Source organism: Pleurodeles waltl, chromosome 4_1 (genome assembly GCF_031143425.1).
Source record: "Pleurodeles waltl isolate 20211129_DDA chromosome 4_1, aPleWal1.hap1.20221129, whole genome shotgun sequence".
Classification (NCBI taxonomy): Eukaryota; Metazoa; Chordata; class Amphibia; order Caudata; family Salamandridae; genus Pleurodeles; species Pleurodeles waltl.
This window is the reverse complement of record NC_090442.1, coordinates 601,474,172-601,496,923: the sequence shown is the minus strand read 5'-3', so window position 1 is coordinate 601,496,923 and position 22,752 is coordinate 601,474,172. Positions and strand designations below refer to the sequence as shown.

The 22,752-nt window shown below is 42.7% G+C and overlaps 1 protein-coding gene across 3 annotated transcripts in view; it reads right to left on the bottom strand.

Annotated features, from left to right (window-relative positions):
• Positions 1–22,752, bottom strand: part of CHST11 (carbohydrate sulfotransferase 11) — a 484,533-nt gene that overhangs the window by 292,028 nt on the left and 169,753 nt on the right. The window contains exon 1 of one of the 3 annotated variants that reach the window (XM_069229007.1): positions 7,685–8,082. The exons of the other annotated variants lie outside the window; for them this stretch is intronic. The gene's annotated coding sequence lies outside the window, so the exon portion shown is untranslated. Of the gene's footprint in view, positions 1–7,684; positions 8,083–22,752 lie in introns of those variants that run through there. 3 annotated transcript variants of the gene reach the window in all.

Sequence of the window (22,752 nt, the reverse complement as noted above, 5' to 3'; positions counted from 1 at the left end):
GCTTTGTGCCAAACCCTCCGTGGGCGGCCAACCCATGCCATGAGCTGTGCGCAGCAAGAAACGCGGAGAATGTGAACCTCCTACCCTCCCAAAGAATTTTCAGCACTCAACAGTATTTTTTGTGGAAAAGTTTTGTATCCTACTTATCACACAAGCATGTTAATGCACAGAAAATAGGTGAAATACGAATGAGTGTTAAAGATACTAGCATGTTATCTCATTACAAAGGTGTGAAATAATAGTTGACTTTTATAGTATACTTCAAGATATTCATCATTATTTAAAACACCTCTTTGCTACCCAAATAGACCCCCAAGGCGGTGGCATTACTGTATCCATCATGACTGCCCAACCCAATCTAATTTAGGAAAGGGTTGAAGAAACACTCCTTTAATTAACACTACATTGGGATGAAACGCAACGCCCCCTCTGCTCCGAGAAGCCCGGCCCTCCAGGCCCATGCAATGCATCTGTGCCTTCAACTTTGTACAGTACGCTGCTGCCTTTCAGTGCTATGCAAATACCATTTAATTCAAACATAGCACCTTAAACTATCACAATTCTATTGTTTACAATAGAACATAATAAACCAACAAACTACTTCTGACTAATGAGATCTTTGGCGTGTAGCCCGCCATATGCCAATGAGTTCACAGCGGGCTCATGAAGTGCTCAGTGCTAAGTAATGTTACACACAATGTGTAGCAATTTTCGGCCAAAGTGTGTCTCCTTTTAATTTTATTTCACCTTTACCACCTAGGCTTCGGTGTGTGATGAGTGGGGCACGCCCCTTTGTGTTGGGTTTGTAACATGTAGGGCCAGACTGGAGATGAAAATGAACCTTGGCAAAAATGTTCGACCCGGCCCCACACTCAACATGCCGCAAACAGACCCAGTCTACTGCAGCATGGTTGGGTCATGGCAGTCCATCGAGCTCTGAAAGCCGCCCCCTAGTCCGCAGTCCACTGAGAAGATGCCAAAGTGGCAGAAAAACCACTTCAATCCGGTATAATGTCACCAGGTGGGCACACAAAGGCAATCTTGAAAATAAAATCGAGCACAACCCTTGTTGGCGCCCAGTGCCTCCTTGCTGACCCCATGTCAGGGGCACAGTGGGCATTCTCAGTAGTCAACCCCACCCCCTCCAAAAACCAATGGCCGCAGTACAGCCTGACATATTACAAACTGTACAGCTATTAAATATTCGTTGGAAACTTTGCGCACTAGAATGTAAATGTAAAAAATGTAAATTAGCACTTGTATAGCACACTACTCACCCGTTAGGGTCTCAAGGCGCTGTACTCATACCGCTATGGAACCCCTCCTGGCTTTTCCCTGTGAGGCACCCACTCCTGAGCACCCCCAGGGTGAAACCAGGCATCCAAGCGCTGTTGGGGCCGTTGTGGAGATTAAGCAAGCTATTGCCCAGAGTTGCAGAGTGGGACCCATGAATTAGATTAGGCACCGAGGTGAGAATTATCTGGTCAAGGGGAATTGAGCCCAAGACCTGCCGAAGTGGGACTTGAACCCTGGTCTTGAGCCAGATCTCTGCTTCAGGGTCTGCCGCTCTAACCATTGAGCCACACTTCTCCACAGAATGAGGCATGTATGTTTCACATTTTGATTAACTCCTGCTTCAAACACTGCAGCATTGTTACGGGTCGGCCACAGTACGCCCCGTGAATAATACCTCTGTGTTAAACCTCACATTCACAGCTCCATTTTTCATTGGCATTTAAGAAACTAAATAATTACGTTTAGAACCCGCGTAGACCTCAATTTAAAAAAACGACCGACAGCGCAGAAAGACTCCAGCTCTGCGACGACAGTCATAAAACTCTCAGGACGGCTCGGAGTTTGAGCAGAACCCACCCTGTGTCTTTGTGGCCGGGGATGCGGGACAAAAAGAGCTTGTTCCCTTTGCCCTGCAACTGTGAGGGGTCTAGGTGTAAATTTATCTATGCTGCCCATAAAACCGCGGTTTTATAAGTGCACTAATATTTTTATTTGCTTATGTTTATAATGTACGATGTTTAACGGGTCTGGGAGATTAGCGCTGCTGTGTGGTCCGGATACCAGATAAAGTTCTGGTGACCAGATCCCCAAAACCAAATATTGAGACATTGCCCAGACACAGAAGTAGGACTACAATTTTACATCCAACAAAGTACATAGACTGAGAACTGACAGCACTAACCCAAACACAAAGCTGCAGTGCTAGAAATTCTCTGGGCCATTTCCTAGTCTCTCCTCAGTCCTGATACAGGCACGGTGTTTTAAATTTTAAAGTACTACAGATACTAAATATCTGCATTTCTTTACTTTGAAAGGGAGAGTACCAGCCATTCTCAGAGCTGGTGCAACGCATTTAGTGGGGGAATACAGTCACTCCTCAGCAGGAAACTCGTTAGCTGGATAGATAGTATGCACACGTCTACATTTCCATTCCATTTCAACTACTGGGTGCAACCCCCCATTTCAGGATTCCAACATGTGCCATATATACGGCAACCCAGGATTTTCGCTCTGCACCATCTTCAGCAAGTAAAACCTGTTAACGCTGAGAAAAAACAACAACATTCTACATTTGCATCTCCGACTGCACGAAAGAGCGTTGTGTTACCACATTGTGACGAAAACTGAGGTGGAGACTCTGGAATGATATGGTAATACTGCCTAGTAAACACCGCTCTTTGCAGTACCTTAATATTTGGGGGTGGTGTGAACCAGACTAATGAGGGGCACTCGAAATGAGGCAGCTACCAGCTTCTTTGTTTAACAACCGTAGAGAAGTCCTTCAGTTTAGGACCTCCTTGTAAAAATGTGACTTCCTCGAAACTTAGTTGCATGTTTTCTTGTTTACTGATAAAAATGGTTCTGCCGACGATACAGAACTCCTCTACAATGTAATTGAGTATAGAAAAGCACCACAAAACAAACTTGCAGAGAACATTCTTATAGATTTTCCAGCTTGGAATTCTGATGCTAATATGCAAACACCTTTGGTGTAATGGGCAGATCGAGAGTACCTGTGGATGATTTGCAAGTTAATAACCAAGTAAAACATATCCCTTCGATGTTAAGGAATAAAGAATGGCATAAACACAACATATATGGCACATTCCATTCCTCTATCACACAGCTGACCATGACACCCTAATACAAAGACTCTACAAAGCCGGCATAGAGGGGACTGCCAGTGCCGGATTACCGAATAGGAAGAGTAGGCACTCCTTTTAGGAGCCTGTGACAACGGATCAAAATAATATTGATTTGATATTGAAAGAAAATGACAATCAAGCTTTCATAAAATGTTTTCAAAAGATAGAAAAAAATAAATCAACTCAAAGGAACGAAAACTTTACAATAAAGACTCTATAGAGAAAATACTGTATTAATGTAATGTACCCATTTACAACTTAAAGTACATAAACCATAGACAAAAGATTCACATAACAGTTGTCTCTCAAAAACTCATCTTCTCTCAGCTGTCAGTTTGGAAAAAGAAGTTGGTGCAAACTACATATGTGTAATGTTTAGTTTTGTGTGATAAAATTGATTTATTAAAATTGTTGGTTGGTAAAATGAAAAACCTAGTAGGAGTTAATTTGCGAGGGGGTGCCCAAAATTTCAACTGCCTAGAGGCCTCCACAGGGTTTAATCCAGCACTGGGAACTGCTCTCAACTGGAGCACATCCTACCTTCAAAACAGAAAAAATGCAATCTATACTCTCCCTTGCTCATCCGAACCATAGTTCACAAAATCAAGGTCCCTCAAGGCTCAACCAGCTCACCCATACTTTTCAACTTCTACATAAAGTAATTACCGGCAATGATCAAAAGATTTCAGCTCACATGCTGCAGCTATGCAGATGACCCACAAATACTCCTTAAAATGGAAAGCCCCAAAGACATTGACATTGAAGCTCAGAAATCTTTAGTTGCCTCAGAGCTGTTGATCAGTGGATGACATGGAGCCATCTCAAATTGAATACCTCCAAAACAGAAATACTCACAATTGGCGATTTGAAAAATTATGACCACTCTGAGCCGAGCATGACAATCTGGGACCACCTCCTTAAATATCTAAGGAAGTAAGAAACCTTAGAATTACCATGGACTCCAAGTTAACAATGAATGCCCAAGTGGATCAATTAGCATGATCAAGCTTCATCACCATGAAAACTCTGCAACGCATCTTCCTCCACATGGTATTTTCACACAAGGTCCAGGCTACTATCTCTCTTATACTGTCTAAACTTGAATAAACCAATGGCCTCTACCACGGATCATCTCTATCAACTATGAAAACACTACAACGGATTCAGAACTCAGCTGCCAGATTACTCCGACATGTAAAGTCACAAGCATGCATCTCCCCTGCCTGAGGGACCTACATTGGTTATCAGTTGCCAGGAGATCCACCTTCAAGCTGCTTTGTATCACCCTCAAACCAATACATAGAACAGGACAGCTTTTCATCAGTCATAAAATGAAAAAATACATTCAACAAAGGAACATCCGCTCAAGGTTGGCACCTCGAATCAAAACCGCACCATACACGAGAAAGACAACATGTGGTACATCTTTCTCTGTTCAAGAAGCCAAACTGTGAATTCATTACCCCCAAGTATAAAATACACAGATAACTATCTTATCTTCAGAAGGCTACTCAAGAGGTGGTTCTTTCCTAAATAACCACCATACTCAAACACTAATGTACAGCATATGCCTGTGTATGTAAACATTTATCTTTTGATTATATTTATGTATCTAGATCTGTGTAGTTATTTGTGCAACTATGTATAATAACTATGAATTTAAAGATATTCTTTAGGTCTGCTTAACAAATGTATATATTACTTATGCTTAAATATATATATGTATATTATTCCATGCTTAACATGTTTCTAGGTCATTGCTTAGTTTTTTTATATAAGTTGTTTGCTTAGATGCTTATGGGCCTCTGTTTTATCTATCAGAATATGTAAATATTAACATAACTATTTTATCTACAAGTGCTTCACTAATGCAATATTGAGGAAAAGATACAATTTAAAAATAAACAATAATATGAACATTGCATTATAAAAAATACACAAATAAATTACTTTCAAGTACTGCAACACTTCAAAGTCTGCATTTACAAAATAGAACTTTAAATCTCAATAGTTATCTTTGTTATACATATATACACCCTTTCTATGTAATCATGTATCTCAATGGCATGAACAAAACTTGAGGGCTCCCCCACAAAGTAGATGGAGGGGGCCCCCTTCGAACTCACTCAGGAGTTCTCCGGCCAGGGTACTGTGCTGCTCCCCCCAAAATCACACAGGGTGCAAGGGCCTTTGTTATACCACTGATTTATCTTTATATGTATTATTTTACTCCTACTGTAGAAGGAAAAAAACTTTCCCTCTCTCCAATGCCCTACCCTGTCTCACCTTATACCTCTCTCAATCTATCATCTATCGCCACTCTATGACTTGTTCCCAACTTCATTCTACTACTATGATCTCCAAAATAACCCTTTCTATACTCTTCCCTCCTCTATCCCTCCTGGCTCGCCCCAAACCTCATTTTACTACTATGATCTCCGAAACAACCCTTCTAAATTATTCCCTCATGTATCCCTCCTTTGACTCATCCCTAACCTCATTTTGCTACTATGATTTTCCTAATCTCTTTTTACAGACTCTTCCCTCCTTAAACTCTCCTTTTACTCATCCCAAAAAGTTACCTTACTACTATGATTTTCCAATTAACACTTCTATTCCCCCCATAATTTTATTCAATCCAACTAACAGACACACATCTCCACCACTTAAATAAACTCATATTTCCCTGTACTAATCCACCACTAACCCTTTTGGGTTCCAGAGTAGTGTGCTACTCGCTGAAAAGTGCTTTGACACTTCGTCAGGGGTAGTAACCGCTACATAAATTCAATCACAATACAATTCAATGCAATTACAATCATAACCTGGAGTATCCTCTGATCTTTGGTGCAGTCTTGTATAATTCCTTTGAGCCAATGTCCCTGATTCATTACTCAACACGTTGACTGTGAGACAGATATGTTGTAATGGTGCTACGGGCCACCTTTATAGTCATGACAATGCTGTTTTTGCTGTTCCTGCTGAATTATCTTAGTAGAATGATATTGGTATGTTGGAGGATGCACTGTTAGACGTTGTTGATGACTGAATGAAAATAAAAACACAAGATAGTTTGATAATATGCAAGTATCATGAATTGCATTCTGAGGGTCATTCTTAGCTTAGTCTTTTGTATGGCAAGTATCACCACATGACAAACAACTGTGCACAAGTGATAAAAAGGAATCCCTGAAATCTCCATGAATGTGGAAAAGTGGAAACTTTATAAAACTTGACAAATGACGTTTCACACCCTTCACCTGTTGCTAGAAGCCGCTGCCATGGGCAGCAAATATTTAGAAAGGTTTAAGTGGGATATTTTCATTCTGGACATTAAAGAGGTTGCCTGTTGCCAAGTCTCGGAAAGAATTCTGTATGCTGAGTACTGACACCTAATATTTGCAGGGGCGTGGCTTGATGAGTATGATTGAGGTGGGGTGAGCTTCAGCTTTCCCAACAATTACGCTGGGACATTATATGACAAACAGAGGAGGCTTAAGGGGCAGAGGAACGAGAGGAATGCAATTGTTAGGGGTACTTAAAAAGCAAATATCTTTTAAACTAATCAACATTTTTAAGGCCTTCAAAACATAGACAAGAGTGTGTGTTTTTGGCAGTGTGGCGTGTAAAAGCCCAAGTGAAATCCAACAGACGTTTCACATTACAGTACTGAAATCATTTGTACCCAACTATTTATTGCAGAATACACTTTTTAGGGGGGAGTAACACCCCACAATTCCCCCCGGAGCTGCACCCTAGAATATTTAACTGCTCCTTCTACGACAAAAAGAATACAAACAATAAACATATTAAACTTAAACATCACTGTAATTCCTTCTTCCAGCCCAGTTGCTACACCTAAGTAAGCAAAAGACGAGGGGCTGGAAGCTACTGTACAACATCGCCTGTGTTCTTTTTATGTTGCACAATAGCAGTTCTTACTGCCTCCGTGCTTTTGTGCACAAATGGAAACTGCTTCTGGAGGTACATAGAAAGCAAAGCAACAACATGAACAAAGGTGAAGTGAACCAAAATTAAGAAAATGTCAGCCAGGGGTGCAAATTTTCCAAGTATTACCTTAAAACCCCCTGGAAATCCCTATCTCTAGTCATCTGTCGTTGGACCCTCCTCGTTGGGCTCTTGTTTCTACAAGAGCCCGGGCACGCTGAAGGACAAATACCGAAACGTGCAGGGCATACCCGAAACACTTGTTGAGTGACGGCCGTCAGCACCAACAGCATGACTTCCAAACACCACCTCAGATGCGAGCCACGAACCGGAAGCGCAGTTCAAACAAGATCCGAGCTCAACAGCGAGCGCCCCATAGCAGGAGCAAAGGACCCCGGAACCAGATTGGCTCTAATAGGCATATGGCAACATGTGTGCATTATTAAACGTCTAACCACATAAAGGAATGTATCTGTGACCCACAGGGTCCACTGCCTGCCAGCGAACCCCCTGCACAGACCAGGCCATGGATTCAGCCGTGACATCAGTAATAATCTCATCAATGCAGCCCTTACTTAAAGCACAGGATGAAGAACGCGACTTGGATTAACAAGGAGGCCGCCGTGGCTTTCGCTTCTCTCCGACCTCAGGCAGGCGTCGTGCCAAGCACAGCAGACCCATCGCCGGCAGAGGCGCAGGGTTTAAGATCAGATGTGCAGAAAGTACAAAAGGCTACATTGATTGTCTGTTCCCACTGCAGAAGCGCTCACAGATTCCCTCGTGTATGCAGAGCGAAAGGACGCAGTTTGTTTGTGATGCCTGCTTGTGGCATGCCGCTCCCGGGGCGCGCGCGACCGCTCAGCGCGCCACGCGCACGAGGCCTGTCCGTCGCGCGCAGGCCGCGCAGCTCTGGACCGCACATAGCGGGGCCATGGCTGCCTTGATAGCTCAATGTGACAATGCCCGAGGAGATGCACAGACCTTGCTAACACACACGCCTGAAGCAAGAGGCAGTAAGGCGACAATAAATGGCTTCCGCAGCCAGAAACCGCCTGAATAATATCCGTGACATCATGCGCAACAGGTGCTCATTTCCATAGCAAGGCCCACCCCTCTGGCTGTCGAAGCTGCACTCTAAGCAAGAGCTGAGGTTTCAGACAGGGCCGGATTTTGGGCGGTGCGAGCGGTGCGACCCACCGGGTGCTGACCTCTGGGGGCGCTCTGTTTAGCAATAACTTCAGAAACTTGCCATTTAAAAGCACCTGCTGAAAAGTTCCTTGTGGGTTTATCTTTCAAGAAACAATTAAAAGTTCAAGATACCTCTTGTGATTAATGTTCCTGCTAGAGAGAGAGATGGGACTTTTGCTTATTGGCAGCTTTGACTCAACATAAAGTGGCATAGAGGGTTAATATGCCTGCTACAAAAAATTGAACTATGGGACATATTTAAGAAAAGTGGCACTGCACACAGTGCAGTGCCACTTTTCTTGCACCCCTTAGCGCCCCCCTAACGCCATCGTGTGTGTGTCATATTCAAAATACGGTGCACCATGGCAGTAGTTAAGGGACTAGCGTCAGAATTTTTTACGCTAGTCCGGCGCTTTGCAGGATTAGCGTAAAAAATGTTGACGCTAATCTTGCAAAGCACCCAGAGGCCCATTGTAACCTAAGGAACCCTCCTTTTAATGCCTGCTCTGAGCAGGCGTTAAAATTCCCAGAAAATAATTACGCAAAGAAATCTTACAGATTTCTTTGTGTCATTTTTTGGGCCTCCCCCCCCCCTTTGCATACATTATGACTGGCACAGGCATAATGTAGCACAAAGGGTTACAAAGTGGCTCAATGCATGCATTACGCATCTTTGTAAATGTGGCGCAGCGTTTTTGGCCTTGTAAAACAATGACACTAATGTGGAGTTAGAATGGCACTAGGGGCTTTTAAATATGCCCATATGGCAGTGCTTAATTTGTGCTTGTTGTTTCCAGTGTGTAGCACCGGCACTTATTTTTGAGGGCTGACGCTTATTTTTATGCCTCAAGCATTTACTGCGAGAAAAAGACACATATGGGAAAGAGGGAGGAAGAGAAAAATGAAAAAGCGTCACAATGGGAAAAAGCAGAAATCCGCAAGAGTGAGCTGAAGGGGCAGGGAGTGCCTGTAAATTGATCGAAGAAGCCCGAAATGGCTTCAGGATTACGCAGCCTCTGTATTCCATGTTCACACATTTAATTGCAGCAGCCGCATGAATAACAGGAGGGCTTTGGGCACCGGCACCTTTTTATGTACAAATTAAGCACTGCCCTATGGGGCATATTTGAAAAAAGTGGCGCTGCACACAGTGCTGCACCACTTTTATTGCGCCCTTTAGCATAGCACCCCCCTAATGCTACCATGTGAGCGTCATCTTTAAAATACGGCTCACCATGGCGGTAGTTAGGGGACTAGTGTCAGAATTTTTTATGCTAGTCCAGCTCTTTGCAGGATTAGCATCAGAAATGTTGATTATAATCCTGCAAAGCACCCAGAGTCCCATTGTAACCAATGGAAGCCTCCTTTTAATGCCTGCTCTGAGCAGGAGTTAAAAGTGCTGGAAAAAAATGACGCAAATAAATCTTTCAGATTTCTTTGCGCCATTTTTTTTTACCCCCTAACAGGAAAATATGGGGCAGCGTTTTTGGCCTTCTAACGCCACATTAGCTTTAAAAAAAAGTACACATATGGCGTTAGAATGGCACTAGGGGCTCTCAAATATGCCCCTATGGGGAATATTTGAAAAAAGTGGAGCTGCACACAGTGCTGCAGCACTTTTCTTGCGCCCCTTAGTGCTTCCCTAACAGCACCATGTGTGCACTGTATTTCAAATACGGCGCTTTGCAGAATTAGCGTAAAAAATGTTGATGCTAATCCTGCAAAGCACCCAGAGGCCCATTGTAACCAACAGACGCCTCCTTTTGACTCCTGCTCTGAGCAAGTGTTAAAAGTGCCGGAAAAAAATGATGCAAAGAAATCTGTCAGATTTCTTTGCGCCATTTGTTTGGCCCTCCCTAACGGAGGAAGGCCACCTTTACATACATTATGCCTGGCGCAGGCATAATGTAGCACAAAGGGATACAAAGTGGCGCACCGCCTGCATTGCACCACTTTGCAAACATGGCACAGCGTTTTTTGCCTTCTAATGTCACATTAGCGTACAAAAATGACCCTAATGTGGTGTTAGAATGGTGTTAGGGGCTCTTAAATATGCCCCTATATTTTATGTGGCTAGCTGAGTGGTTTAGTAAAGCCAGCCTTTACAAATGCTTTAAAACACATGAATGTATGTGAAAGGGGAGCGATGGAGAGATGAGGTACACATTTGCGGGTGAAACCGAGGAGGAGGTCAGGGCGCAACCAGTCCTAATGCCGGCCCTGGTTTCACACGTTCAGCTGCTCATAAACCTTGCAGTAGAAAGTGCAGGACAGCTGCCTTTCACCTTGTTAGTACTTAAACACATCACTTCCTGCGGCGCTCCAAGCAAGGGGTTGTGGTTTCCCCTGGTGGACAGCTTTGCTCGCCAGGGCAGTCCTGTTGTGATAAGGGGTACCACTCAAACATGGATAGAATGGGAACGAAATAAAAGTTTCCAGGTGCCTTTGAAACTTGGTGCTGCAGAATGGATTTCATTTTTTTGAGATTATAGCGGGCACACTGAGCGAGCAGCATAATGGCCAGAGCCAACGAGGAGGCTAGAGGACAGGGAAAGCGCTTGTGGAATTGTGTCAAGTTCCCAAGACTACTGATGGGGCAAGCAGAGCTGCCATTCCTAGGGGTATGTACAGAGTAACTGTAATTTTCACAGCTCGCTCTTCCCTTGCTACCGGTTGAAAGCAGGAAGCTGTTGAGAAGCCAAGAGAATGGGTCAATCAGTGATATCACCCGAGGTCAGGGGGCGTGATGGAGCTTACACCCCTGGCATTTTAGTAAATAGATCTCCATGGCTTGTGAAGGTGTACTGGCAGAGAACCTCCCAAGAAATAAGATCGTTGAGTGAGTGAATCTGCCTGCTGCAGTAACTGGAGAGCACAGCCTACAAGTATGATACTCGGTGGACTGACTGCATCATTCATCATAACAAAGATGGTAAAAGCAGGATCCTAATTTTCAATACACACTGCAACCAACAATGTACATGTTGCACACTCTACAAAGTCCACATCCAAGTGTATTCATTTATGACCCATACATCCAGAAGATGCTGAAATAGTTGAGGGACAACTGGCTGCTCAGGGTCCAATCGACCTTGGTGTAACCACTATGTAGGTCATAACATACCATTTCTACCAACACACCGTCAAATGATCATGGAAAAAGGAAGTTCGTTAAATCTGAAAAAACAGAATAAAAGCCCTGTTGGCCTACATCTTCATTCAACCTTTTGTGACAAGACAAAACTTTCAGGTGAAAAGAGAACCTTAGTGGTGCGCCCTCACTCACGACCCTACTAACCTCTCTTACCTTGCAAACTGTCAGTACGAGGTCCAGGCCCCCTGCAGCCTTTGCAATGTATATGAAAGTACCAGCCTGTGACAAAGAATGACATTTCCTCTGCCATTTCAAAAGCAAGTATGTGGAAAAACATGCATTTACAATGCACAAACATAAGCTAATTCAACTGTAGATAAAATCCTAGCTTTCGATCCAACTTGTCACTTTAACATGCATAAAAAAACTCTACGGAGGGGTCTTTCTGTGCAGACAAAAATATGAGCAGACAAGTTGTAATGCCATTCATCGTAAGGCTATGTTTTAACCTGGAAATGCTTTTCTAGCTGAAACACAGCCTGGAACCTGGGCTGAATATTTTTGAATAAGGTACAGACTTAGGTCGCTGGCCACACAGTATCTTCCACTTTCTGTGGCTCAGCCAACACACAAACATATTTCCTTCCATAATTAGGACACAATAGATCATCATTTGTACTTGTATTATAGGGGGTTGCAATTCTGCTATATCAGGTTCATGAGAACTCATAATTTATCGCAAATTATAACACTTTTTCGGTCTGGCGATAGCCAAGACATTGTCATTCTGCTAACAGTATATGTATAACTTATTTTTTAGGGACTTTCAGCCAATACTCTTCTTCCATTATCATACTATTGTGTCATTTGCATTTTTCATCTACCCACTACAACATACAGAGAGGAAAAAAGGTCACTCCTCTTCAGCCATCAGCCAGCTTCATTGTAAGTGGTATTCCATCTTTTCACAAGGAGCACATCCACACACAAAGTAGTTCTCTTCAGTGACAGGGACTGCTATGACAATGTGTGTTTTCTGTGGCCAAAAACACATTTTTGCTTTTAGTCATTTTTTAAAATTGACATGGCGGAGTAGTTTCCCAAACAATAGAGTTTTGCAAAAAGCATGAAAAAACAAAATAAGCATTGCCAGTCAAAAGGATGGTAGCCAAATGCCAGACCTGTTGGCTTTGCCAAGGTTTTTTTATTTTGGTTGTTTTATTTTGGACTTTTGTATTTTTCAAAGTTGTGAAGGCTTCGAAGCTAATGGGCTATTTCTTGCCTTACTAAAAGTGAAGACTCAGGGCCAGATGTACAAAGCTTAGGTGTTTGCGAGTCCCAAATTGCTAATTTTTGCAATACACTATTTGGTAATCGCAAACACATTTTTTCACACTTATGGAGATTCCCAGTGGGCTGCAAATAGACCTACTTCATGAATAATAATGAAGTAGGTCTCAGTTTGAGACCCACTGGGAATCGGAAAAATCCCATTGATGGTGCACTGCTGGGGTCAGCAGACCACCATGTCTGTGATTGCTTTTCAATAACATAATCTTTTTTTTAAATGCAGGATGCATTTAAAAAAATGAAAAGACTTTTGTTTTAATTTTTAAGAGTAGGCAGTGGTCCGTGGGACCCCTGCTTCTTTGAAAAATGTATTTGTTTTTACATTCCCAAAGGGGAAAGGGGCCCCACTTAGGACCCCTTCCCTTTTGAGAATAGCCTACCACCAGCTTCGAGTTGGTGGTACAATGAGAATGTTTTGCAACCCCATTTCAGTCGCAAAACATTTGTACATACCAATAGGAATCGGTATTAGGAAGGGATGCCCTAAACATGCCCCTTCCAAATACCAAATCGCAATCCCAAATTGCGATTGGGTAACAAGTTACCAAATTGCAATTTGGGCTTTGTACATTTGAAAATGCCTTTTTGCCTTTGCAAATTGCCCGATTCTGCAAATCGGGCTTTTTGCGAATGCAAAAAAGCTTTGCACATCTAGCCCTAATATCATATTGAAAAACTGTGGAACAGTATGATGTACTTAGGGACGTAAACATGCAGCAGCCCAGAAACGCATGATATTTATTCAGGTTTGTATTAATACTGCAGGATACTCTACACAGACTTGCTCTTCTTTTTATTTCACAAAATAAGACACCACTTGTTCATTTTCAGCATGTCTCCAAGTGTTGGCTCGCTATAAATATGGATTTGGCGTAGGGATTTTAATTGGGTGTGATTACAGCTGTATTTCTCAATTTTGCTTTTACTGCTACAGTGTCCACTGATCATCTCCCGGCAGAAGACAAGCCTTTAACAGCGCCATACAAATTACTGTTCGTGTCGTGCTTGATTTAACTAGAAATTGGCCTTGTCAAATTGCAGCATCAGTACCATTACTGGAGCAAGCAGTGTATGTGTGACTAACAGAAAGAAGGCGCATGATTGCGGGAGCGCATGCACAGCTCGGGGTGAGTAATACCACGATCTCAGATGAGAAGACGGCGAGAGACAGCAAGAGAAAGCATCCCTCAGACAGAGAGTAACAGAGAGATAGGACAGCGTCAGGATTCATGGGACCACACTCAAGGTGACATTGAAGAATCTCCAATCCTGGCAGTAGGATAAATCTAGCACTTAACTGTGATGAGGCCTGAGGGGACTGCCTGGTTTGCTCTAGATCCCCTCCGAAAAGCAGAAGTAAAGTAACATCAGGTTTTAAAGGGTCCCCATCATTCATAAGTCTTCTGCATGGCTAACATGGTAGCCATATTCCAGTCAAGAATGTACCACAATAGCACAATGCACACAATTTACAATCCATTAGTAACCACGTCAGAATCATCTACCAAATGTTCGGATGCAGCCTGCAGGCTTTACATGGAGCACAACTCTACGGTCCAATGGTTGCTTAATGGCCAACACTACAGATAGAGTATGATCTTTCACATTCAAAGAGGCTACACATCAAAAAGTCTCCTCGCCTCAAGGATCTCTCAGCAAATAATTTTGCCCCACGTTAGAAGCTGTCTGGAAGAGACAGAGGGTTCTGCAACAATTAGCACACATTTATAGGCACCTGGAGCCAATGAGTTTCACAAGTGACATTAACTGGTGTGAGAACCTCTGCTGAATAACCCTAAACGTTAAACAGGAAGTGTTCGGGTTTAGCTTCCTCTGTGGCAAGTAACTGAACATGCAGGGCTCTTCTCAGGGTGATTTCTAGTAGGGCTGGGTGCCGAATTCCACTCAGCTGGAGTTTTGGCCTCTGCATTACACATGTAATGACCACCGTTTACCACCGCATGGTGGAGTTTTTTTCTCGTTTGTGGCTCGCCAATGGTAAGTTAGCGAGCACAAGCAAGAATTGGCGACGCCTATTGTGATTTTTGGGTACTAGGAGGGCCCCCAGCGAGATTTGCCCAAAGCAGGCAGTCACGATCGTTCGCATTAGGAAATTCTACTCAAGCGACAGCAAAACGAACTCGAGCAGCAGCGCCCTGTGGTGCACAACGTGGTACCGGGTGCGCTGATTTCTCAGCGCAGAACAAGCTCCTGGTGCATAAAGTCAGTGCTGCTAGTGCGATGTGCCGATTTCTGCCCGCTCGCAGAACTCTGCGGAATCTGGTGGAGTTTTTATGTAACTCCATGGAATTCTGTGGAGTGAAACTGAGCGAGTTCCACCCACCTGTAATTTCTAGACATTACATGTTGGTAAGGAAAAAGTACTCATGGAGTGTGAATTGGGCAGACCACTCCATTGACTCAATGCGTGGATTACGTTATCCTACCACATGTTCACTAAATGCCAGGATTTGTGTGTATGGGAGCTACCTATGACAAACTGGTGAGAAGGAATGTTTCCCAGGCCACTTGTGCTCCTCTTAAAATGAAAGTTTCAACTTTCTTTTCAAGTTGTGGTACAGTGAAAGATATTCTCTGACTGGTTAATGCCATAATGAAATGCTTCCACAGTGTGACAGTTAAATATGCTAACTTGTAAAGTACTGCGAGGTTCCTATTGATGAGTTTGAGGAAACCTGCAACGAGAAGCAGTAATCCTAGACTATGTCCAGTGTGATGGGAGCCTTACCAGGAAATATCCAAACTCTGACGCACAGTAAACAGGGTTCTGCAGCTATTCAACCTTCCGTAAACAATGGACGACGTATTGAAGTAAAGATGTGTCTGGCCATTTTGACATGCGTCATATTGATTTGTTCAAAATATTTGGTTGAACATATAATATTCGGAAACCCTTTCTGCACCGAGAGGGTATGCGATGACGTATCTACTGCAATTTGATGCCGTCTGTGGTTAATGCAGTGGCTAAGTCCTAAGGTAAAGGATAATACAGGGAGTGCAGAATTATTAGGCAAGTTGTATTTTTGAGGATTAATTTTATTATTGAACAACAACCATGTTCTCAATGAACCCAAAAAACTCATTAATATCAAAGCTGAATATTTTTGGAAGTAGTTTTTAGTTTTAGCTATGTTAGGGGGATATCTGTGTGTGCAGGTGACTATTACTGTGCATAATTATTAGGCAACTTAACAAAAAAAAATATATACCCATTTCAATTATTTATTATTACCAGTGAAACCAATATAACATCTCAACATTCACAAATATACATTTCTGACATTCAAAAACAAAACAAAAACAAATCAGTGACCAATATAGCCACCTTTCTTTGCAAGGACACTCAAAAGCCTGCCATCCATGGATTCTGTCAGTGTTTTGATCTGTTCACCATCAACATTGCGTGCAGCAGCAACCACAGCCTCCCAGACACTGTTCAGAGAGGTGTACTGTTTTCCCTCCTTGTAAATCTCACATTTGATGATGGACCACAGGTTCTCAATGGGGTTCAGATCAGGTGAACAAGGAGGCCATGTCATTAGATTTCCTTCTTTTATACCCTTTCTTGCCAGCCACGCTGTGGAGTACTTGGACGCGTGTGATGGAGCATTGTCCTGCATGAAAATCATGTTTTTCTTGAAGGATGCAGACTTCTTCCTGTACCACTGCTTGAAGAAGGTGTCTTCCAGGAACTGGCAGTAGGACTGGGAGTTGAGCTTGACTCCATCCTCAACCCGAAAAGGCCCCACAAGCTCATCTTTGATGATACCAGCCCAAACCAGTACTCCACCTCCACCTTGCTGGCGTCTGAGTCGGACTGGAGCTCTCTGCCCTTTACCAATCCAGCCACGGGCCCATCCATCTGGCCCATCAAGACTCACTCTCATTTCATCAGTCCATAAAACCTTAGTAAAATCAGTCTTGAGATATTTATTGGCCCAGTCTTGACGTTTCAGCTTGTGTGTCTTGTTCAGTGGTGGTCGTCTTTCAGCCTTTCTTACCTTGGCCATGTCTCTGAGTATTGCACACCTTGTGCTTTTGGGCACTCCAGTGATGTTGCAGCTCTGAAATATGGCCAAAATGGTGGCAAGTGGCATCGTGGCAGCTGCACGCTTGACTTTTCTCAGTTCATGGGCAGTTATTTTGCGCCTTGGTTTTTCCACACGCTTCTTGCGACCCTGTTGACTATTTTGAATGAAACGCTTGATTGTTCGATGATCACGCTTCAGAAGCTTTGCAATTTTAAGAGTGTTGCATCCCTCTGCAAGATATCTCACTATTTTTGACTTTTCTGAGCCTGTCAAGTCCTTCTTTTGACCCATTTTGCCAAAGGAAAGGAAGTTGCCTAATAATTATGCACACCTGATATAGGGTGTTGATGTCATTAGACCACACCCCTTCTCATTACAGAGATGCACATCACCTAATATGCTTAATTGGTAGTAGGCTTTCGAGCCTATACAGCTTGGAGTAAGACAACATGCATAAAGAGGATGATGTGGTCAAAATACTCATTTGCCTAATAATTCTGCACTCCCTGTACAGGCCTACTGCTGGGGAGCGAAAGAAAGGGTGCACGGGGATCACAGCGCATTCATGGCTCGCTTGCAGATGTACTCCGAGCGGCATCAGTCACATGTCATAATCATGATCCTATGGGAAAGATGATATCATCAGAAAAGGAAGTGTTTGGCTCTAGTGTGCAATTCTAGATATGCTTTTATTCTAATGCTGAATATGATTTTGGGGAAAGTCCAATTCAGTGTTTTTGTTTAGCTGCAAACGTGATACACGGTTGAACAGTAATTAGCTAAATAAATTCATGGTCGTAAATGATGAATATGTTGATTTGATTAAGGGTATTAGCCCAATAGATTGGGGGATATCACACTCTAAGTAGATGAAGAATTCTAACAGAAAGTTCTTCTTCATATTAAACCCTGGCTACGCTGCATAGTGTGTGTGTAGTGCAGCTCCTCTGCAATGGCGAAGGAGCGTTGCCCCACTGGCTGAGCCAGCAGATGAAAAATAAAATGGTAGTTGCACTATCGTTTTATTTTTCATCTGATGGCTCAGCCAGCAGTACAGGGGGGAGCAGGGCCACGGAAAGTGGGAGGGGGGATGAGGAGAAAGTGCTCCTAAGTGCACATGTGTGTTTGGCCGGCGAATCTGAGGCCGGCCAAACACACATGCGCACTTAGGTTTCTTCAGCTCTGCTATGTTAAACAGCTGGGCTGGAGAAACTGCACAAACCCCAGACCAATCCTGACACTGCTTTCATGCTTGATTTAGCATGAAAGCAGTGCCAGGATTGCCGGGGAGCCTGTGCTGATGTCCCAGGGAATGCTGGGGCAACACAAGAGGAGTGAGGTGGCTGCGGCTGGAGGCGGCGGGAGACGGGCGGCACAACGAAAATGGTAAGTGTTTTTTTTCTTCTAATGTTTCCCCTGTCATTCCCCGCCCCTCGACATTTGCGGGCGCAGCTGCTGAATGTGTATGTTGTTCTATGGAGGGGAAAATGTACATCCGAATTAAGTGCAAACGTAAGTTATCATAATTTCATGAAAAATAAAAATTTACATACTTTTATAAAAACGCCAACCAGATAATATCAGTTTAAAATGTGAACAATTAGGAAGGTATGTGATGCAAATGTGGCATACTGAGACAGTGCACAATAATTGTTAAGGCATCAGTGCTGACACACTGTTCAATTTATGCTGTACAACCTAGGTGCAGGTTAAGATGCTGAGGCATTACCAGGCATAAACAAACAAATTTGGGAGAAAAAAATGAAAAGAAAAAGGGCACGAGTCAAGCAGTTACGTAGTTAACCAGGAAGACAGTTATGCAGCAACTGTGATTACCACACCAGATCTGAGCAGGGGCGGCTCCTCCGTTAAGGCGGAGGATCGTCAGCCCCACTAACTGAATTGCCACCAGAGATGACAAACAAAATCGTAATAAAGTTCATTTATTACCATTTTTCTTTTCAATAAACCCGCCCGAGCCGAATGTCAGGACTAGGGTGGGACCGCTGCTGACTGGCAGCAGCAAAGAGCAGTGATGGGCACGTAGTGCGCATGTCTCTTTAGACGGTGGTCTTGCGAACCGCCAGCCAGACATGCACATTTTAAACCCCTCTGATCTCGCTGTCTTAGACAGCTGGTTTAGAGAAAGCACAGGCCTCCAGTGCTCTTAGGAGGGCTGAGAAAGCGGGCTCTATCCAATCCTGGTGCAGCTCTCATGCTAATAGCATGAGAGCAGCACCAGGATTGGTTAACAGAGTTGACTTGAGCCTCAAGGAGAGCAGAAGAGGACCAGAGCGGAGGACGTGTCATCGTGCAAGCTGCAGCATGCAAGGTAAGTTATTTTTGTGTTTTATTTCCTAGGCACATTGATTGAATCTAGCACTCGTGAATGCACACACCCATTTTCCCGCCCCACCTCTTTCAGAGTTGCCAGCCGTCACAGGATCTGAGAACACATAGTACTGCTCAATAAGGAAGCAGGCAGGCCAACGAAGAATATGTCTTAGAAAATAAAATAAAGTATCATGTAATAATTTAAATAAGCAATTGGCAAAGCAAATAGGTCTGGCTTAAAATAGTTGTGCCTCCGAAAAAAACTTGCACCTCCGATTTGAGCTTTTTGATACAGCAGAAACCACACATTCATGGAAAATTAAGAGGGCATCACCATTGTGCAGGTTATGCAGCTGCCGCCAAGAAAGTGGGGCCCACATTGTATGATGCTGCCTCATATTAGGGGCTTTTGGAAAATAGTTGTTACTCACACACTTCAAGAAACTGGGACTAAGATCGTGCAATGAAGCATTAATGTGTACTTTTACTCCAGAGACCGCTTTTATTGCTAAATTTGTAAAGTTTATGGACCTTGCTAATTGAAAAAGGGAAAATACATAAATAAGCTGTAACATTTAATTGTTAACACAAGAGAAGCAATTACTCAATTGTACACTTTCAATGTCCATAATGTGTTTTAAAATTCAGAAATGTTTTCTTTTTTCTCTTGTGTTGGTCAGATCATACTATCATTCTTGCACTTTAGTTTTGCTTAAACTTAAAAACGAATTTGCACTTTACTCATTTATTGCATGTCTTGTATGGTATATTGCTTTATTGTAGCCATTTGAATTAATCAGACAGTATATATATATATATATATATATATATATATATATATATATATATATATATATATATATATATATATATATATATATATATATATATATATATATTATAAATAGCAGTCTGGCTTTAGTGTGCTAATACGTGGAAACAACATTTGTGCATGTCTGTATTTGCATCTGTTAGCTCATTAAAGCCAAACGTATCTGCTTCAGGAAACCTTTTTTTAATGTGAAGACAGATGGAAGAACAACGGGCACGAGACAGACGATGCAGAAGGCAGGAAAATTCATACAGGGAGAACAATGGGGAATGAACATCCATGGGAAGTTAATAAGATAGACAGAGGGGAGAAGACAGCGGGGAAGACAAACAGGGAGAACACTCACGAGTCTTGACTAACACATTACAGAAGCCTGTAGGAGTGACACATGAAACGAAAGAGACTGCTTTCTCCGTGTCTCGCTTTAAGCGGGTGATGTCCTCTCATCTGTCCGGCGCCCAGGTCAGTCCATCCCAAGACTAGAATCCGTGCTTGAAACGGATGGAAAGGCAGTGGGCTTGCGAGTAAACTGGGAGAAGTCGATTGTAAATCCTGCTATGGATGGAATTCAATAACGCACGTTTATTATAGTTTCCAAGGCCACGTATAACCTCAATTGTGAATAATGTTCAGCAAACTGAAGGAAATTTGAATTACAAAAACCCTGTGCCCTTTCCTCAAAGCATGTCACGAAAGGACAAAGAAATAATGTGATTCCTAATTTGATTAACAGGAATGCTTAGTTTAATTACGACGATTTCGGGTGTGAAACAAGTCTGTCCGACAAGTCTTATTATTTTTCCTGTGGCGTCTAATGAAGTGAATCCCAACGAGGTCCTTTCTAATAGCCTTAGATTTTCTCAATAATTGTGCCACATTTGTGCAATTGATGCTTGGCAGCAGATCAAGGGCCTGCTAATGAGGATCCGGGAGGGTGCAGGCCTGGAACTCACAACGAGTGAGCAGGGCACGCGCCACCCTCCTCACAGCCTTACAGAACCGTCTGCGCTCTGCGTGTTCATGCGGAGGTTACGTTTCAATGCTGTACATGACGACGCAGCGTTTAATGATTTGTTAATCTGTAACCTGCATAACCCCTGCTTACGTGATTTACACGACTTTATTTCATATATTATTCAATTAATTTTTTTTCGTGTTGCTTAAAATTCAGCTTTAGCAGATTAAATGATCCATATATTTTGATTAACCTTAGCAAGCATTTGTGCAAATGAACGTGGCCATGAGTAGGCCTAGTTTGAAATAAATGTTGCTTTTGTGCTTTTCGTGCATAACACCTTTTCTGTTTCAGGGATCCCAGTCACTGTGTGCTCATTTGGATTTTTGTATTTATTAGTTCACAGTGTGAAGTTTGTAGGATAGCAATTAGTTAGTTTAGACGTTGATTTTGGAACTTCGATGGGATGAGAAACTGAGGAACTGAATACTCCTTTGTGAGATATTTTGAAGGTCGCAATGAGAGAAGTTGGCATTGTATTATCCGTGAGAAGGAGGGCGACACAAAGTAGCAAGGGAACGCTGAATTTTGACTGGTTCCTACCCAGTGGGAACCAGAAGAATGTTCCATTTGGATGGGACTTGTGTTTTAACTATGTGAAGCTTATTAGTTAGTTAGATCACTTGTCCTGTCTACCTTTGGAGATGGACATCCTTTTCCTCCTCTTGAGACCAGTGCTCGTTATTTTTCTGCTCTTAGAAGTACTCTTGAGAGCAAGCACATTAATTCTCATTCTAATTAGAACCTTTATTTGGTTCTTCTTCTGATGCTATATTTGCTGACACCTGCTGCTTCTGAGGTTCCCCGACCTGCCCACAACATTAGCTTAGCGTTAGAGAATTTGTTTCAATTTGCATAAATTGCCTTAAGTAATGCAGTAATTTAATTACTTGAATTATATTCATGTATGCTGTATTCAGGTGAATTTTGATTTCTGCCTAATTGATTTGATTGGAGATTGTAGCTTTACTAATTTACTTATAAACCCTTATGATCTGCAAACCTACAGTCCTCTCCGTCGTTACAATGGAGCAAAATCTACTTCATTGTCAATGCAATGACTTTGTGATTTCAGTCTCAGCTCGAGAAAAAGGTCCATCTGAGTGGACATAGCAGAGTCTCACGTTTTCACCAAGTTAGTGCTGTGAAAATGCCCTTCTTATCTAATCCTCTATAAGACATTTTCAACCATCTACAGATTACATGAAACCTACATGGCGATTGCATCTGCAGGAAACATTCAATTGCTTTTTGAAAAAATCTCACTACATGAAGTGGTGTCGTACAGGGTACTCTGGCATTCCTGTTTCACAAACCCTTCTGAACATGGATGGTGCTTTCTTGATGTTAGCAAGATGAAGATAATTGTGGTTGGACCAATGCCATCAAAGTACAGTCAGCGATCAACACTTCAACATGCTGAAATCACGGGAGAGTCAATACAGAAATCTAAGAGGCAGTTGATATGGTTGTGTCTGTCTACGAGCAATCAAATGTGTGGTACACCTTTTTGTACTGCTTTGAGTTCTATGAGTGTTTCATCTGTGTGTGTGTGAGTGAGCGTGCATGGATGATGGGTGTTGGTTAATTAAGAGGCTCAAGAGTAGAGGCCTGAAAGTACAGTGGGTAGAAACAAGAGAACTCTGTGAATGAGGGGTATATGTGCAAGTATTTTCTAGGTGGAATGAATGTAAAAGGTAAAATTAAAGCAACATTATTCATTTTAAGGTTGAGGTAAATTTCTGGGTTGAGTTGAGTAGCAATGTTTTTCACCAATT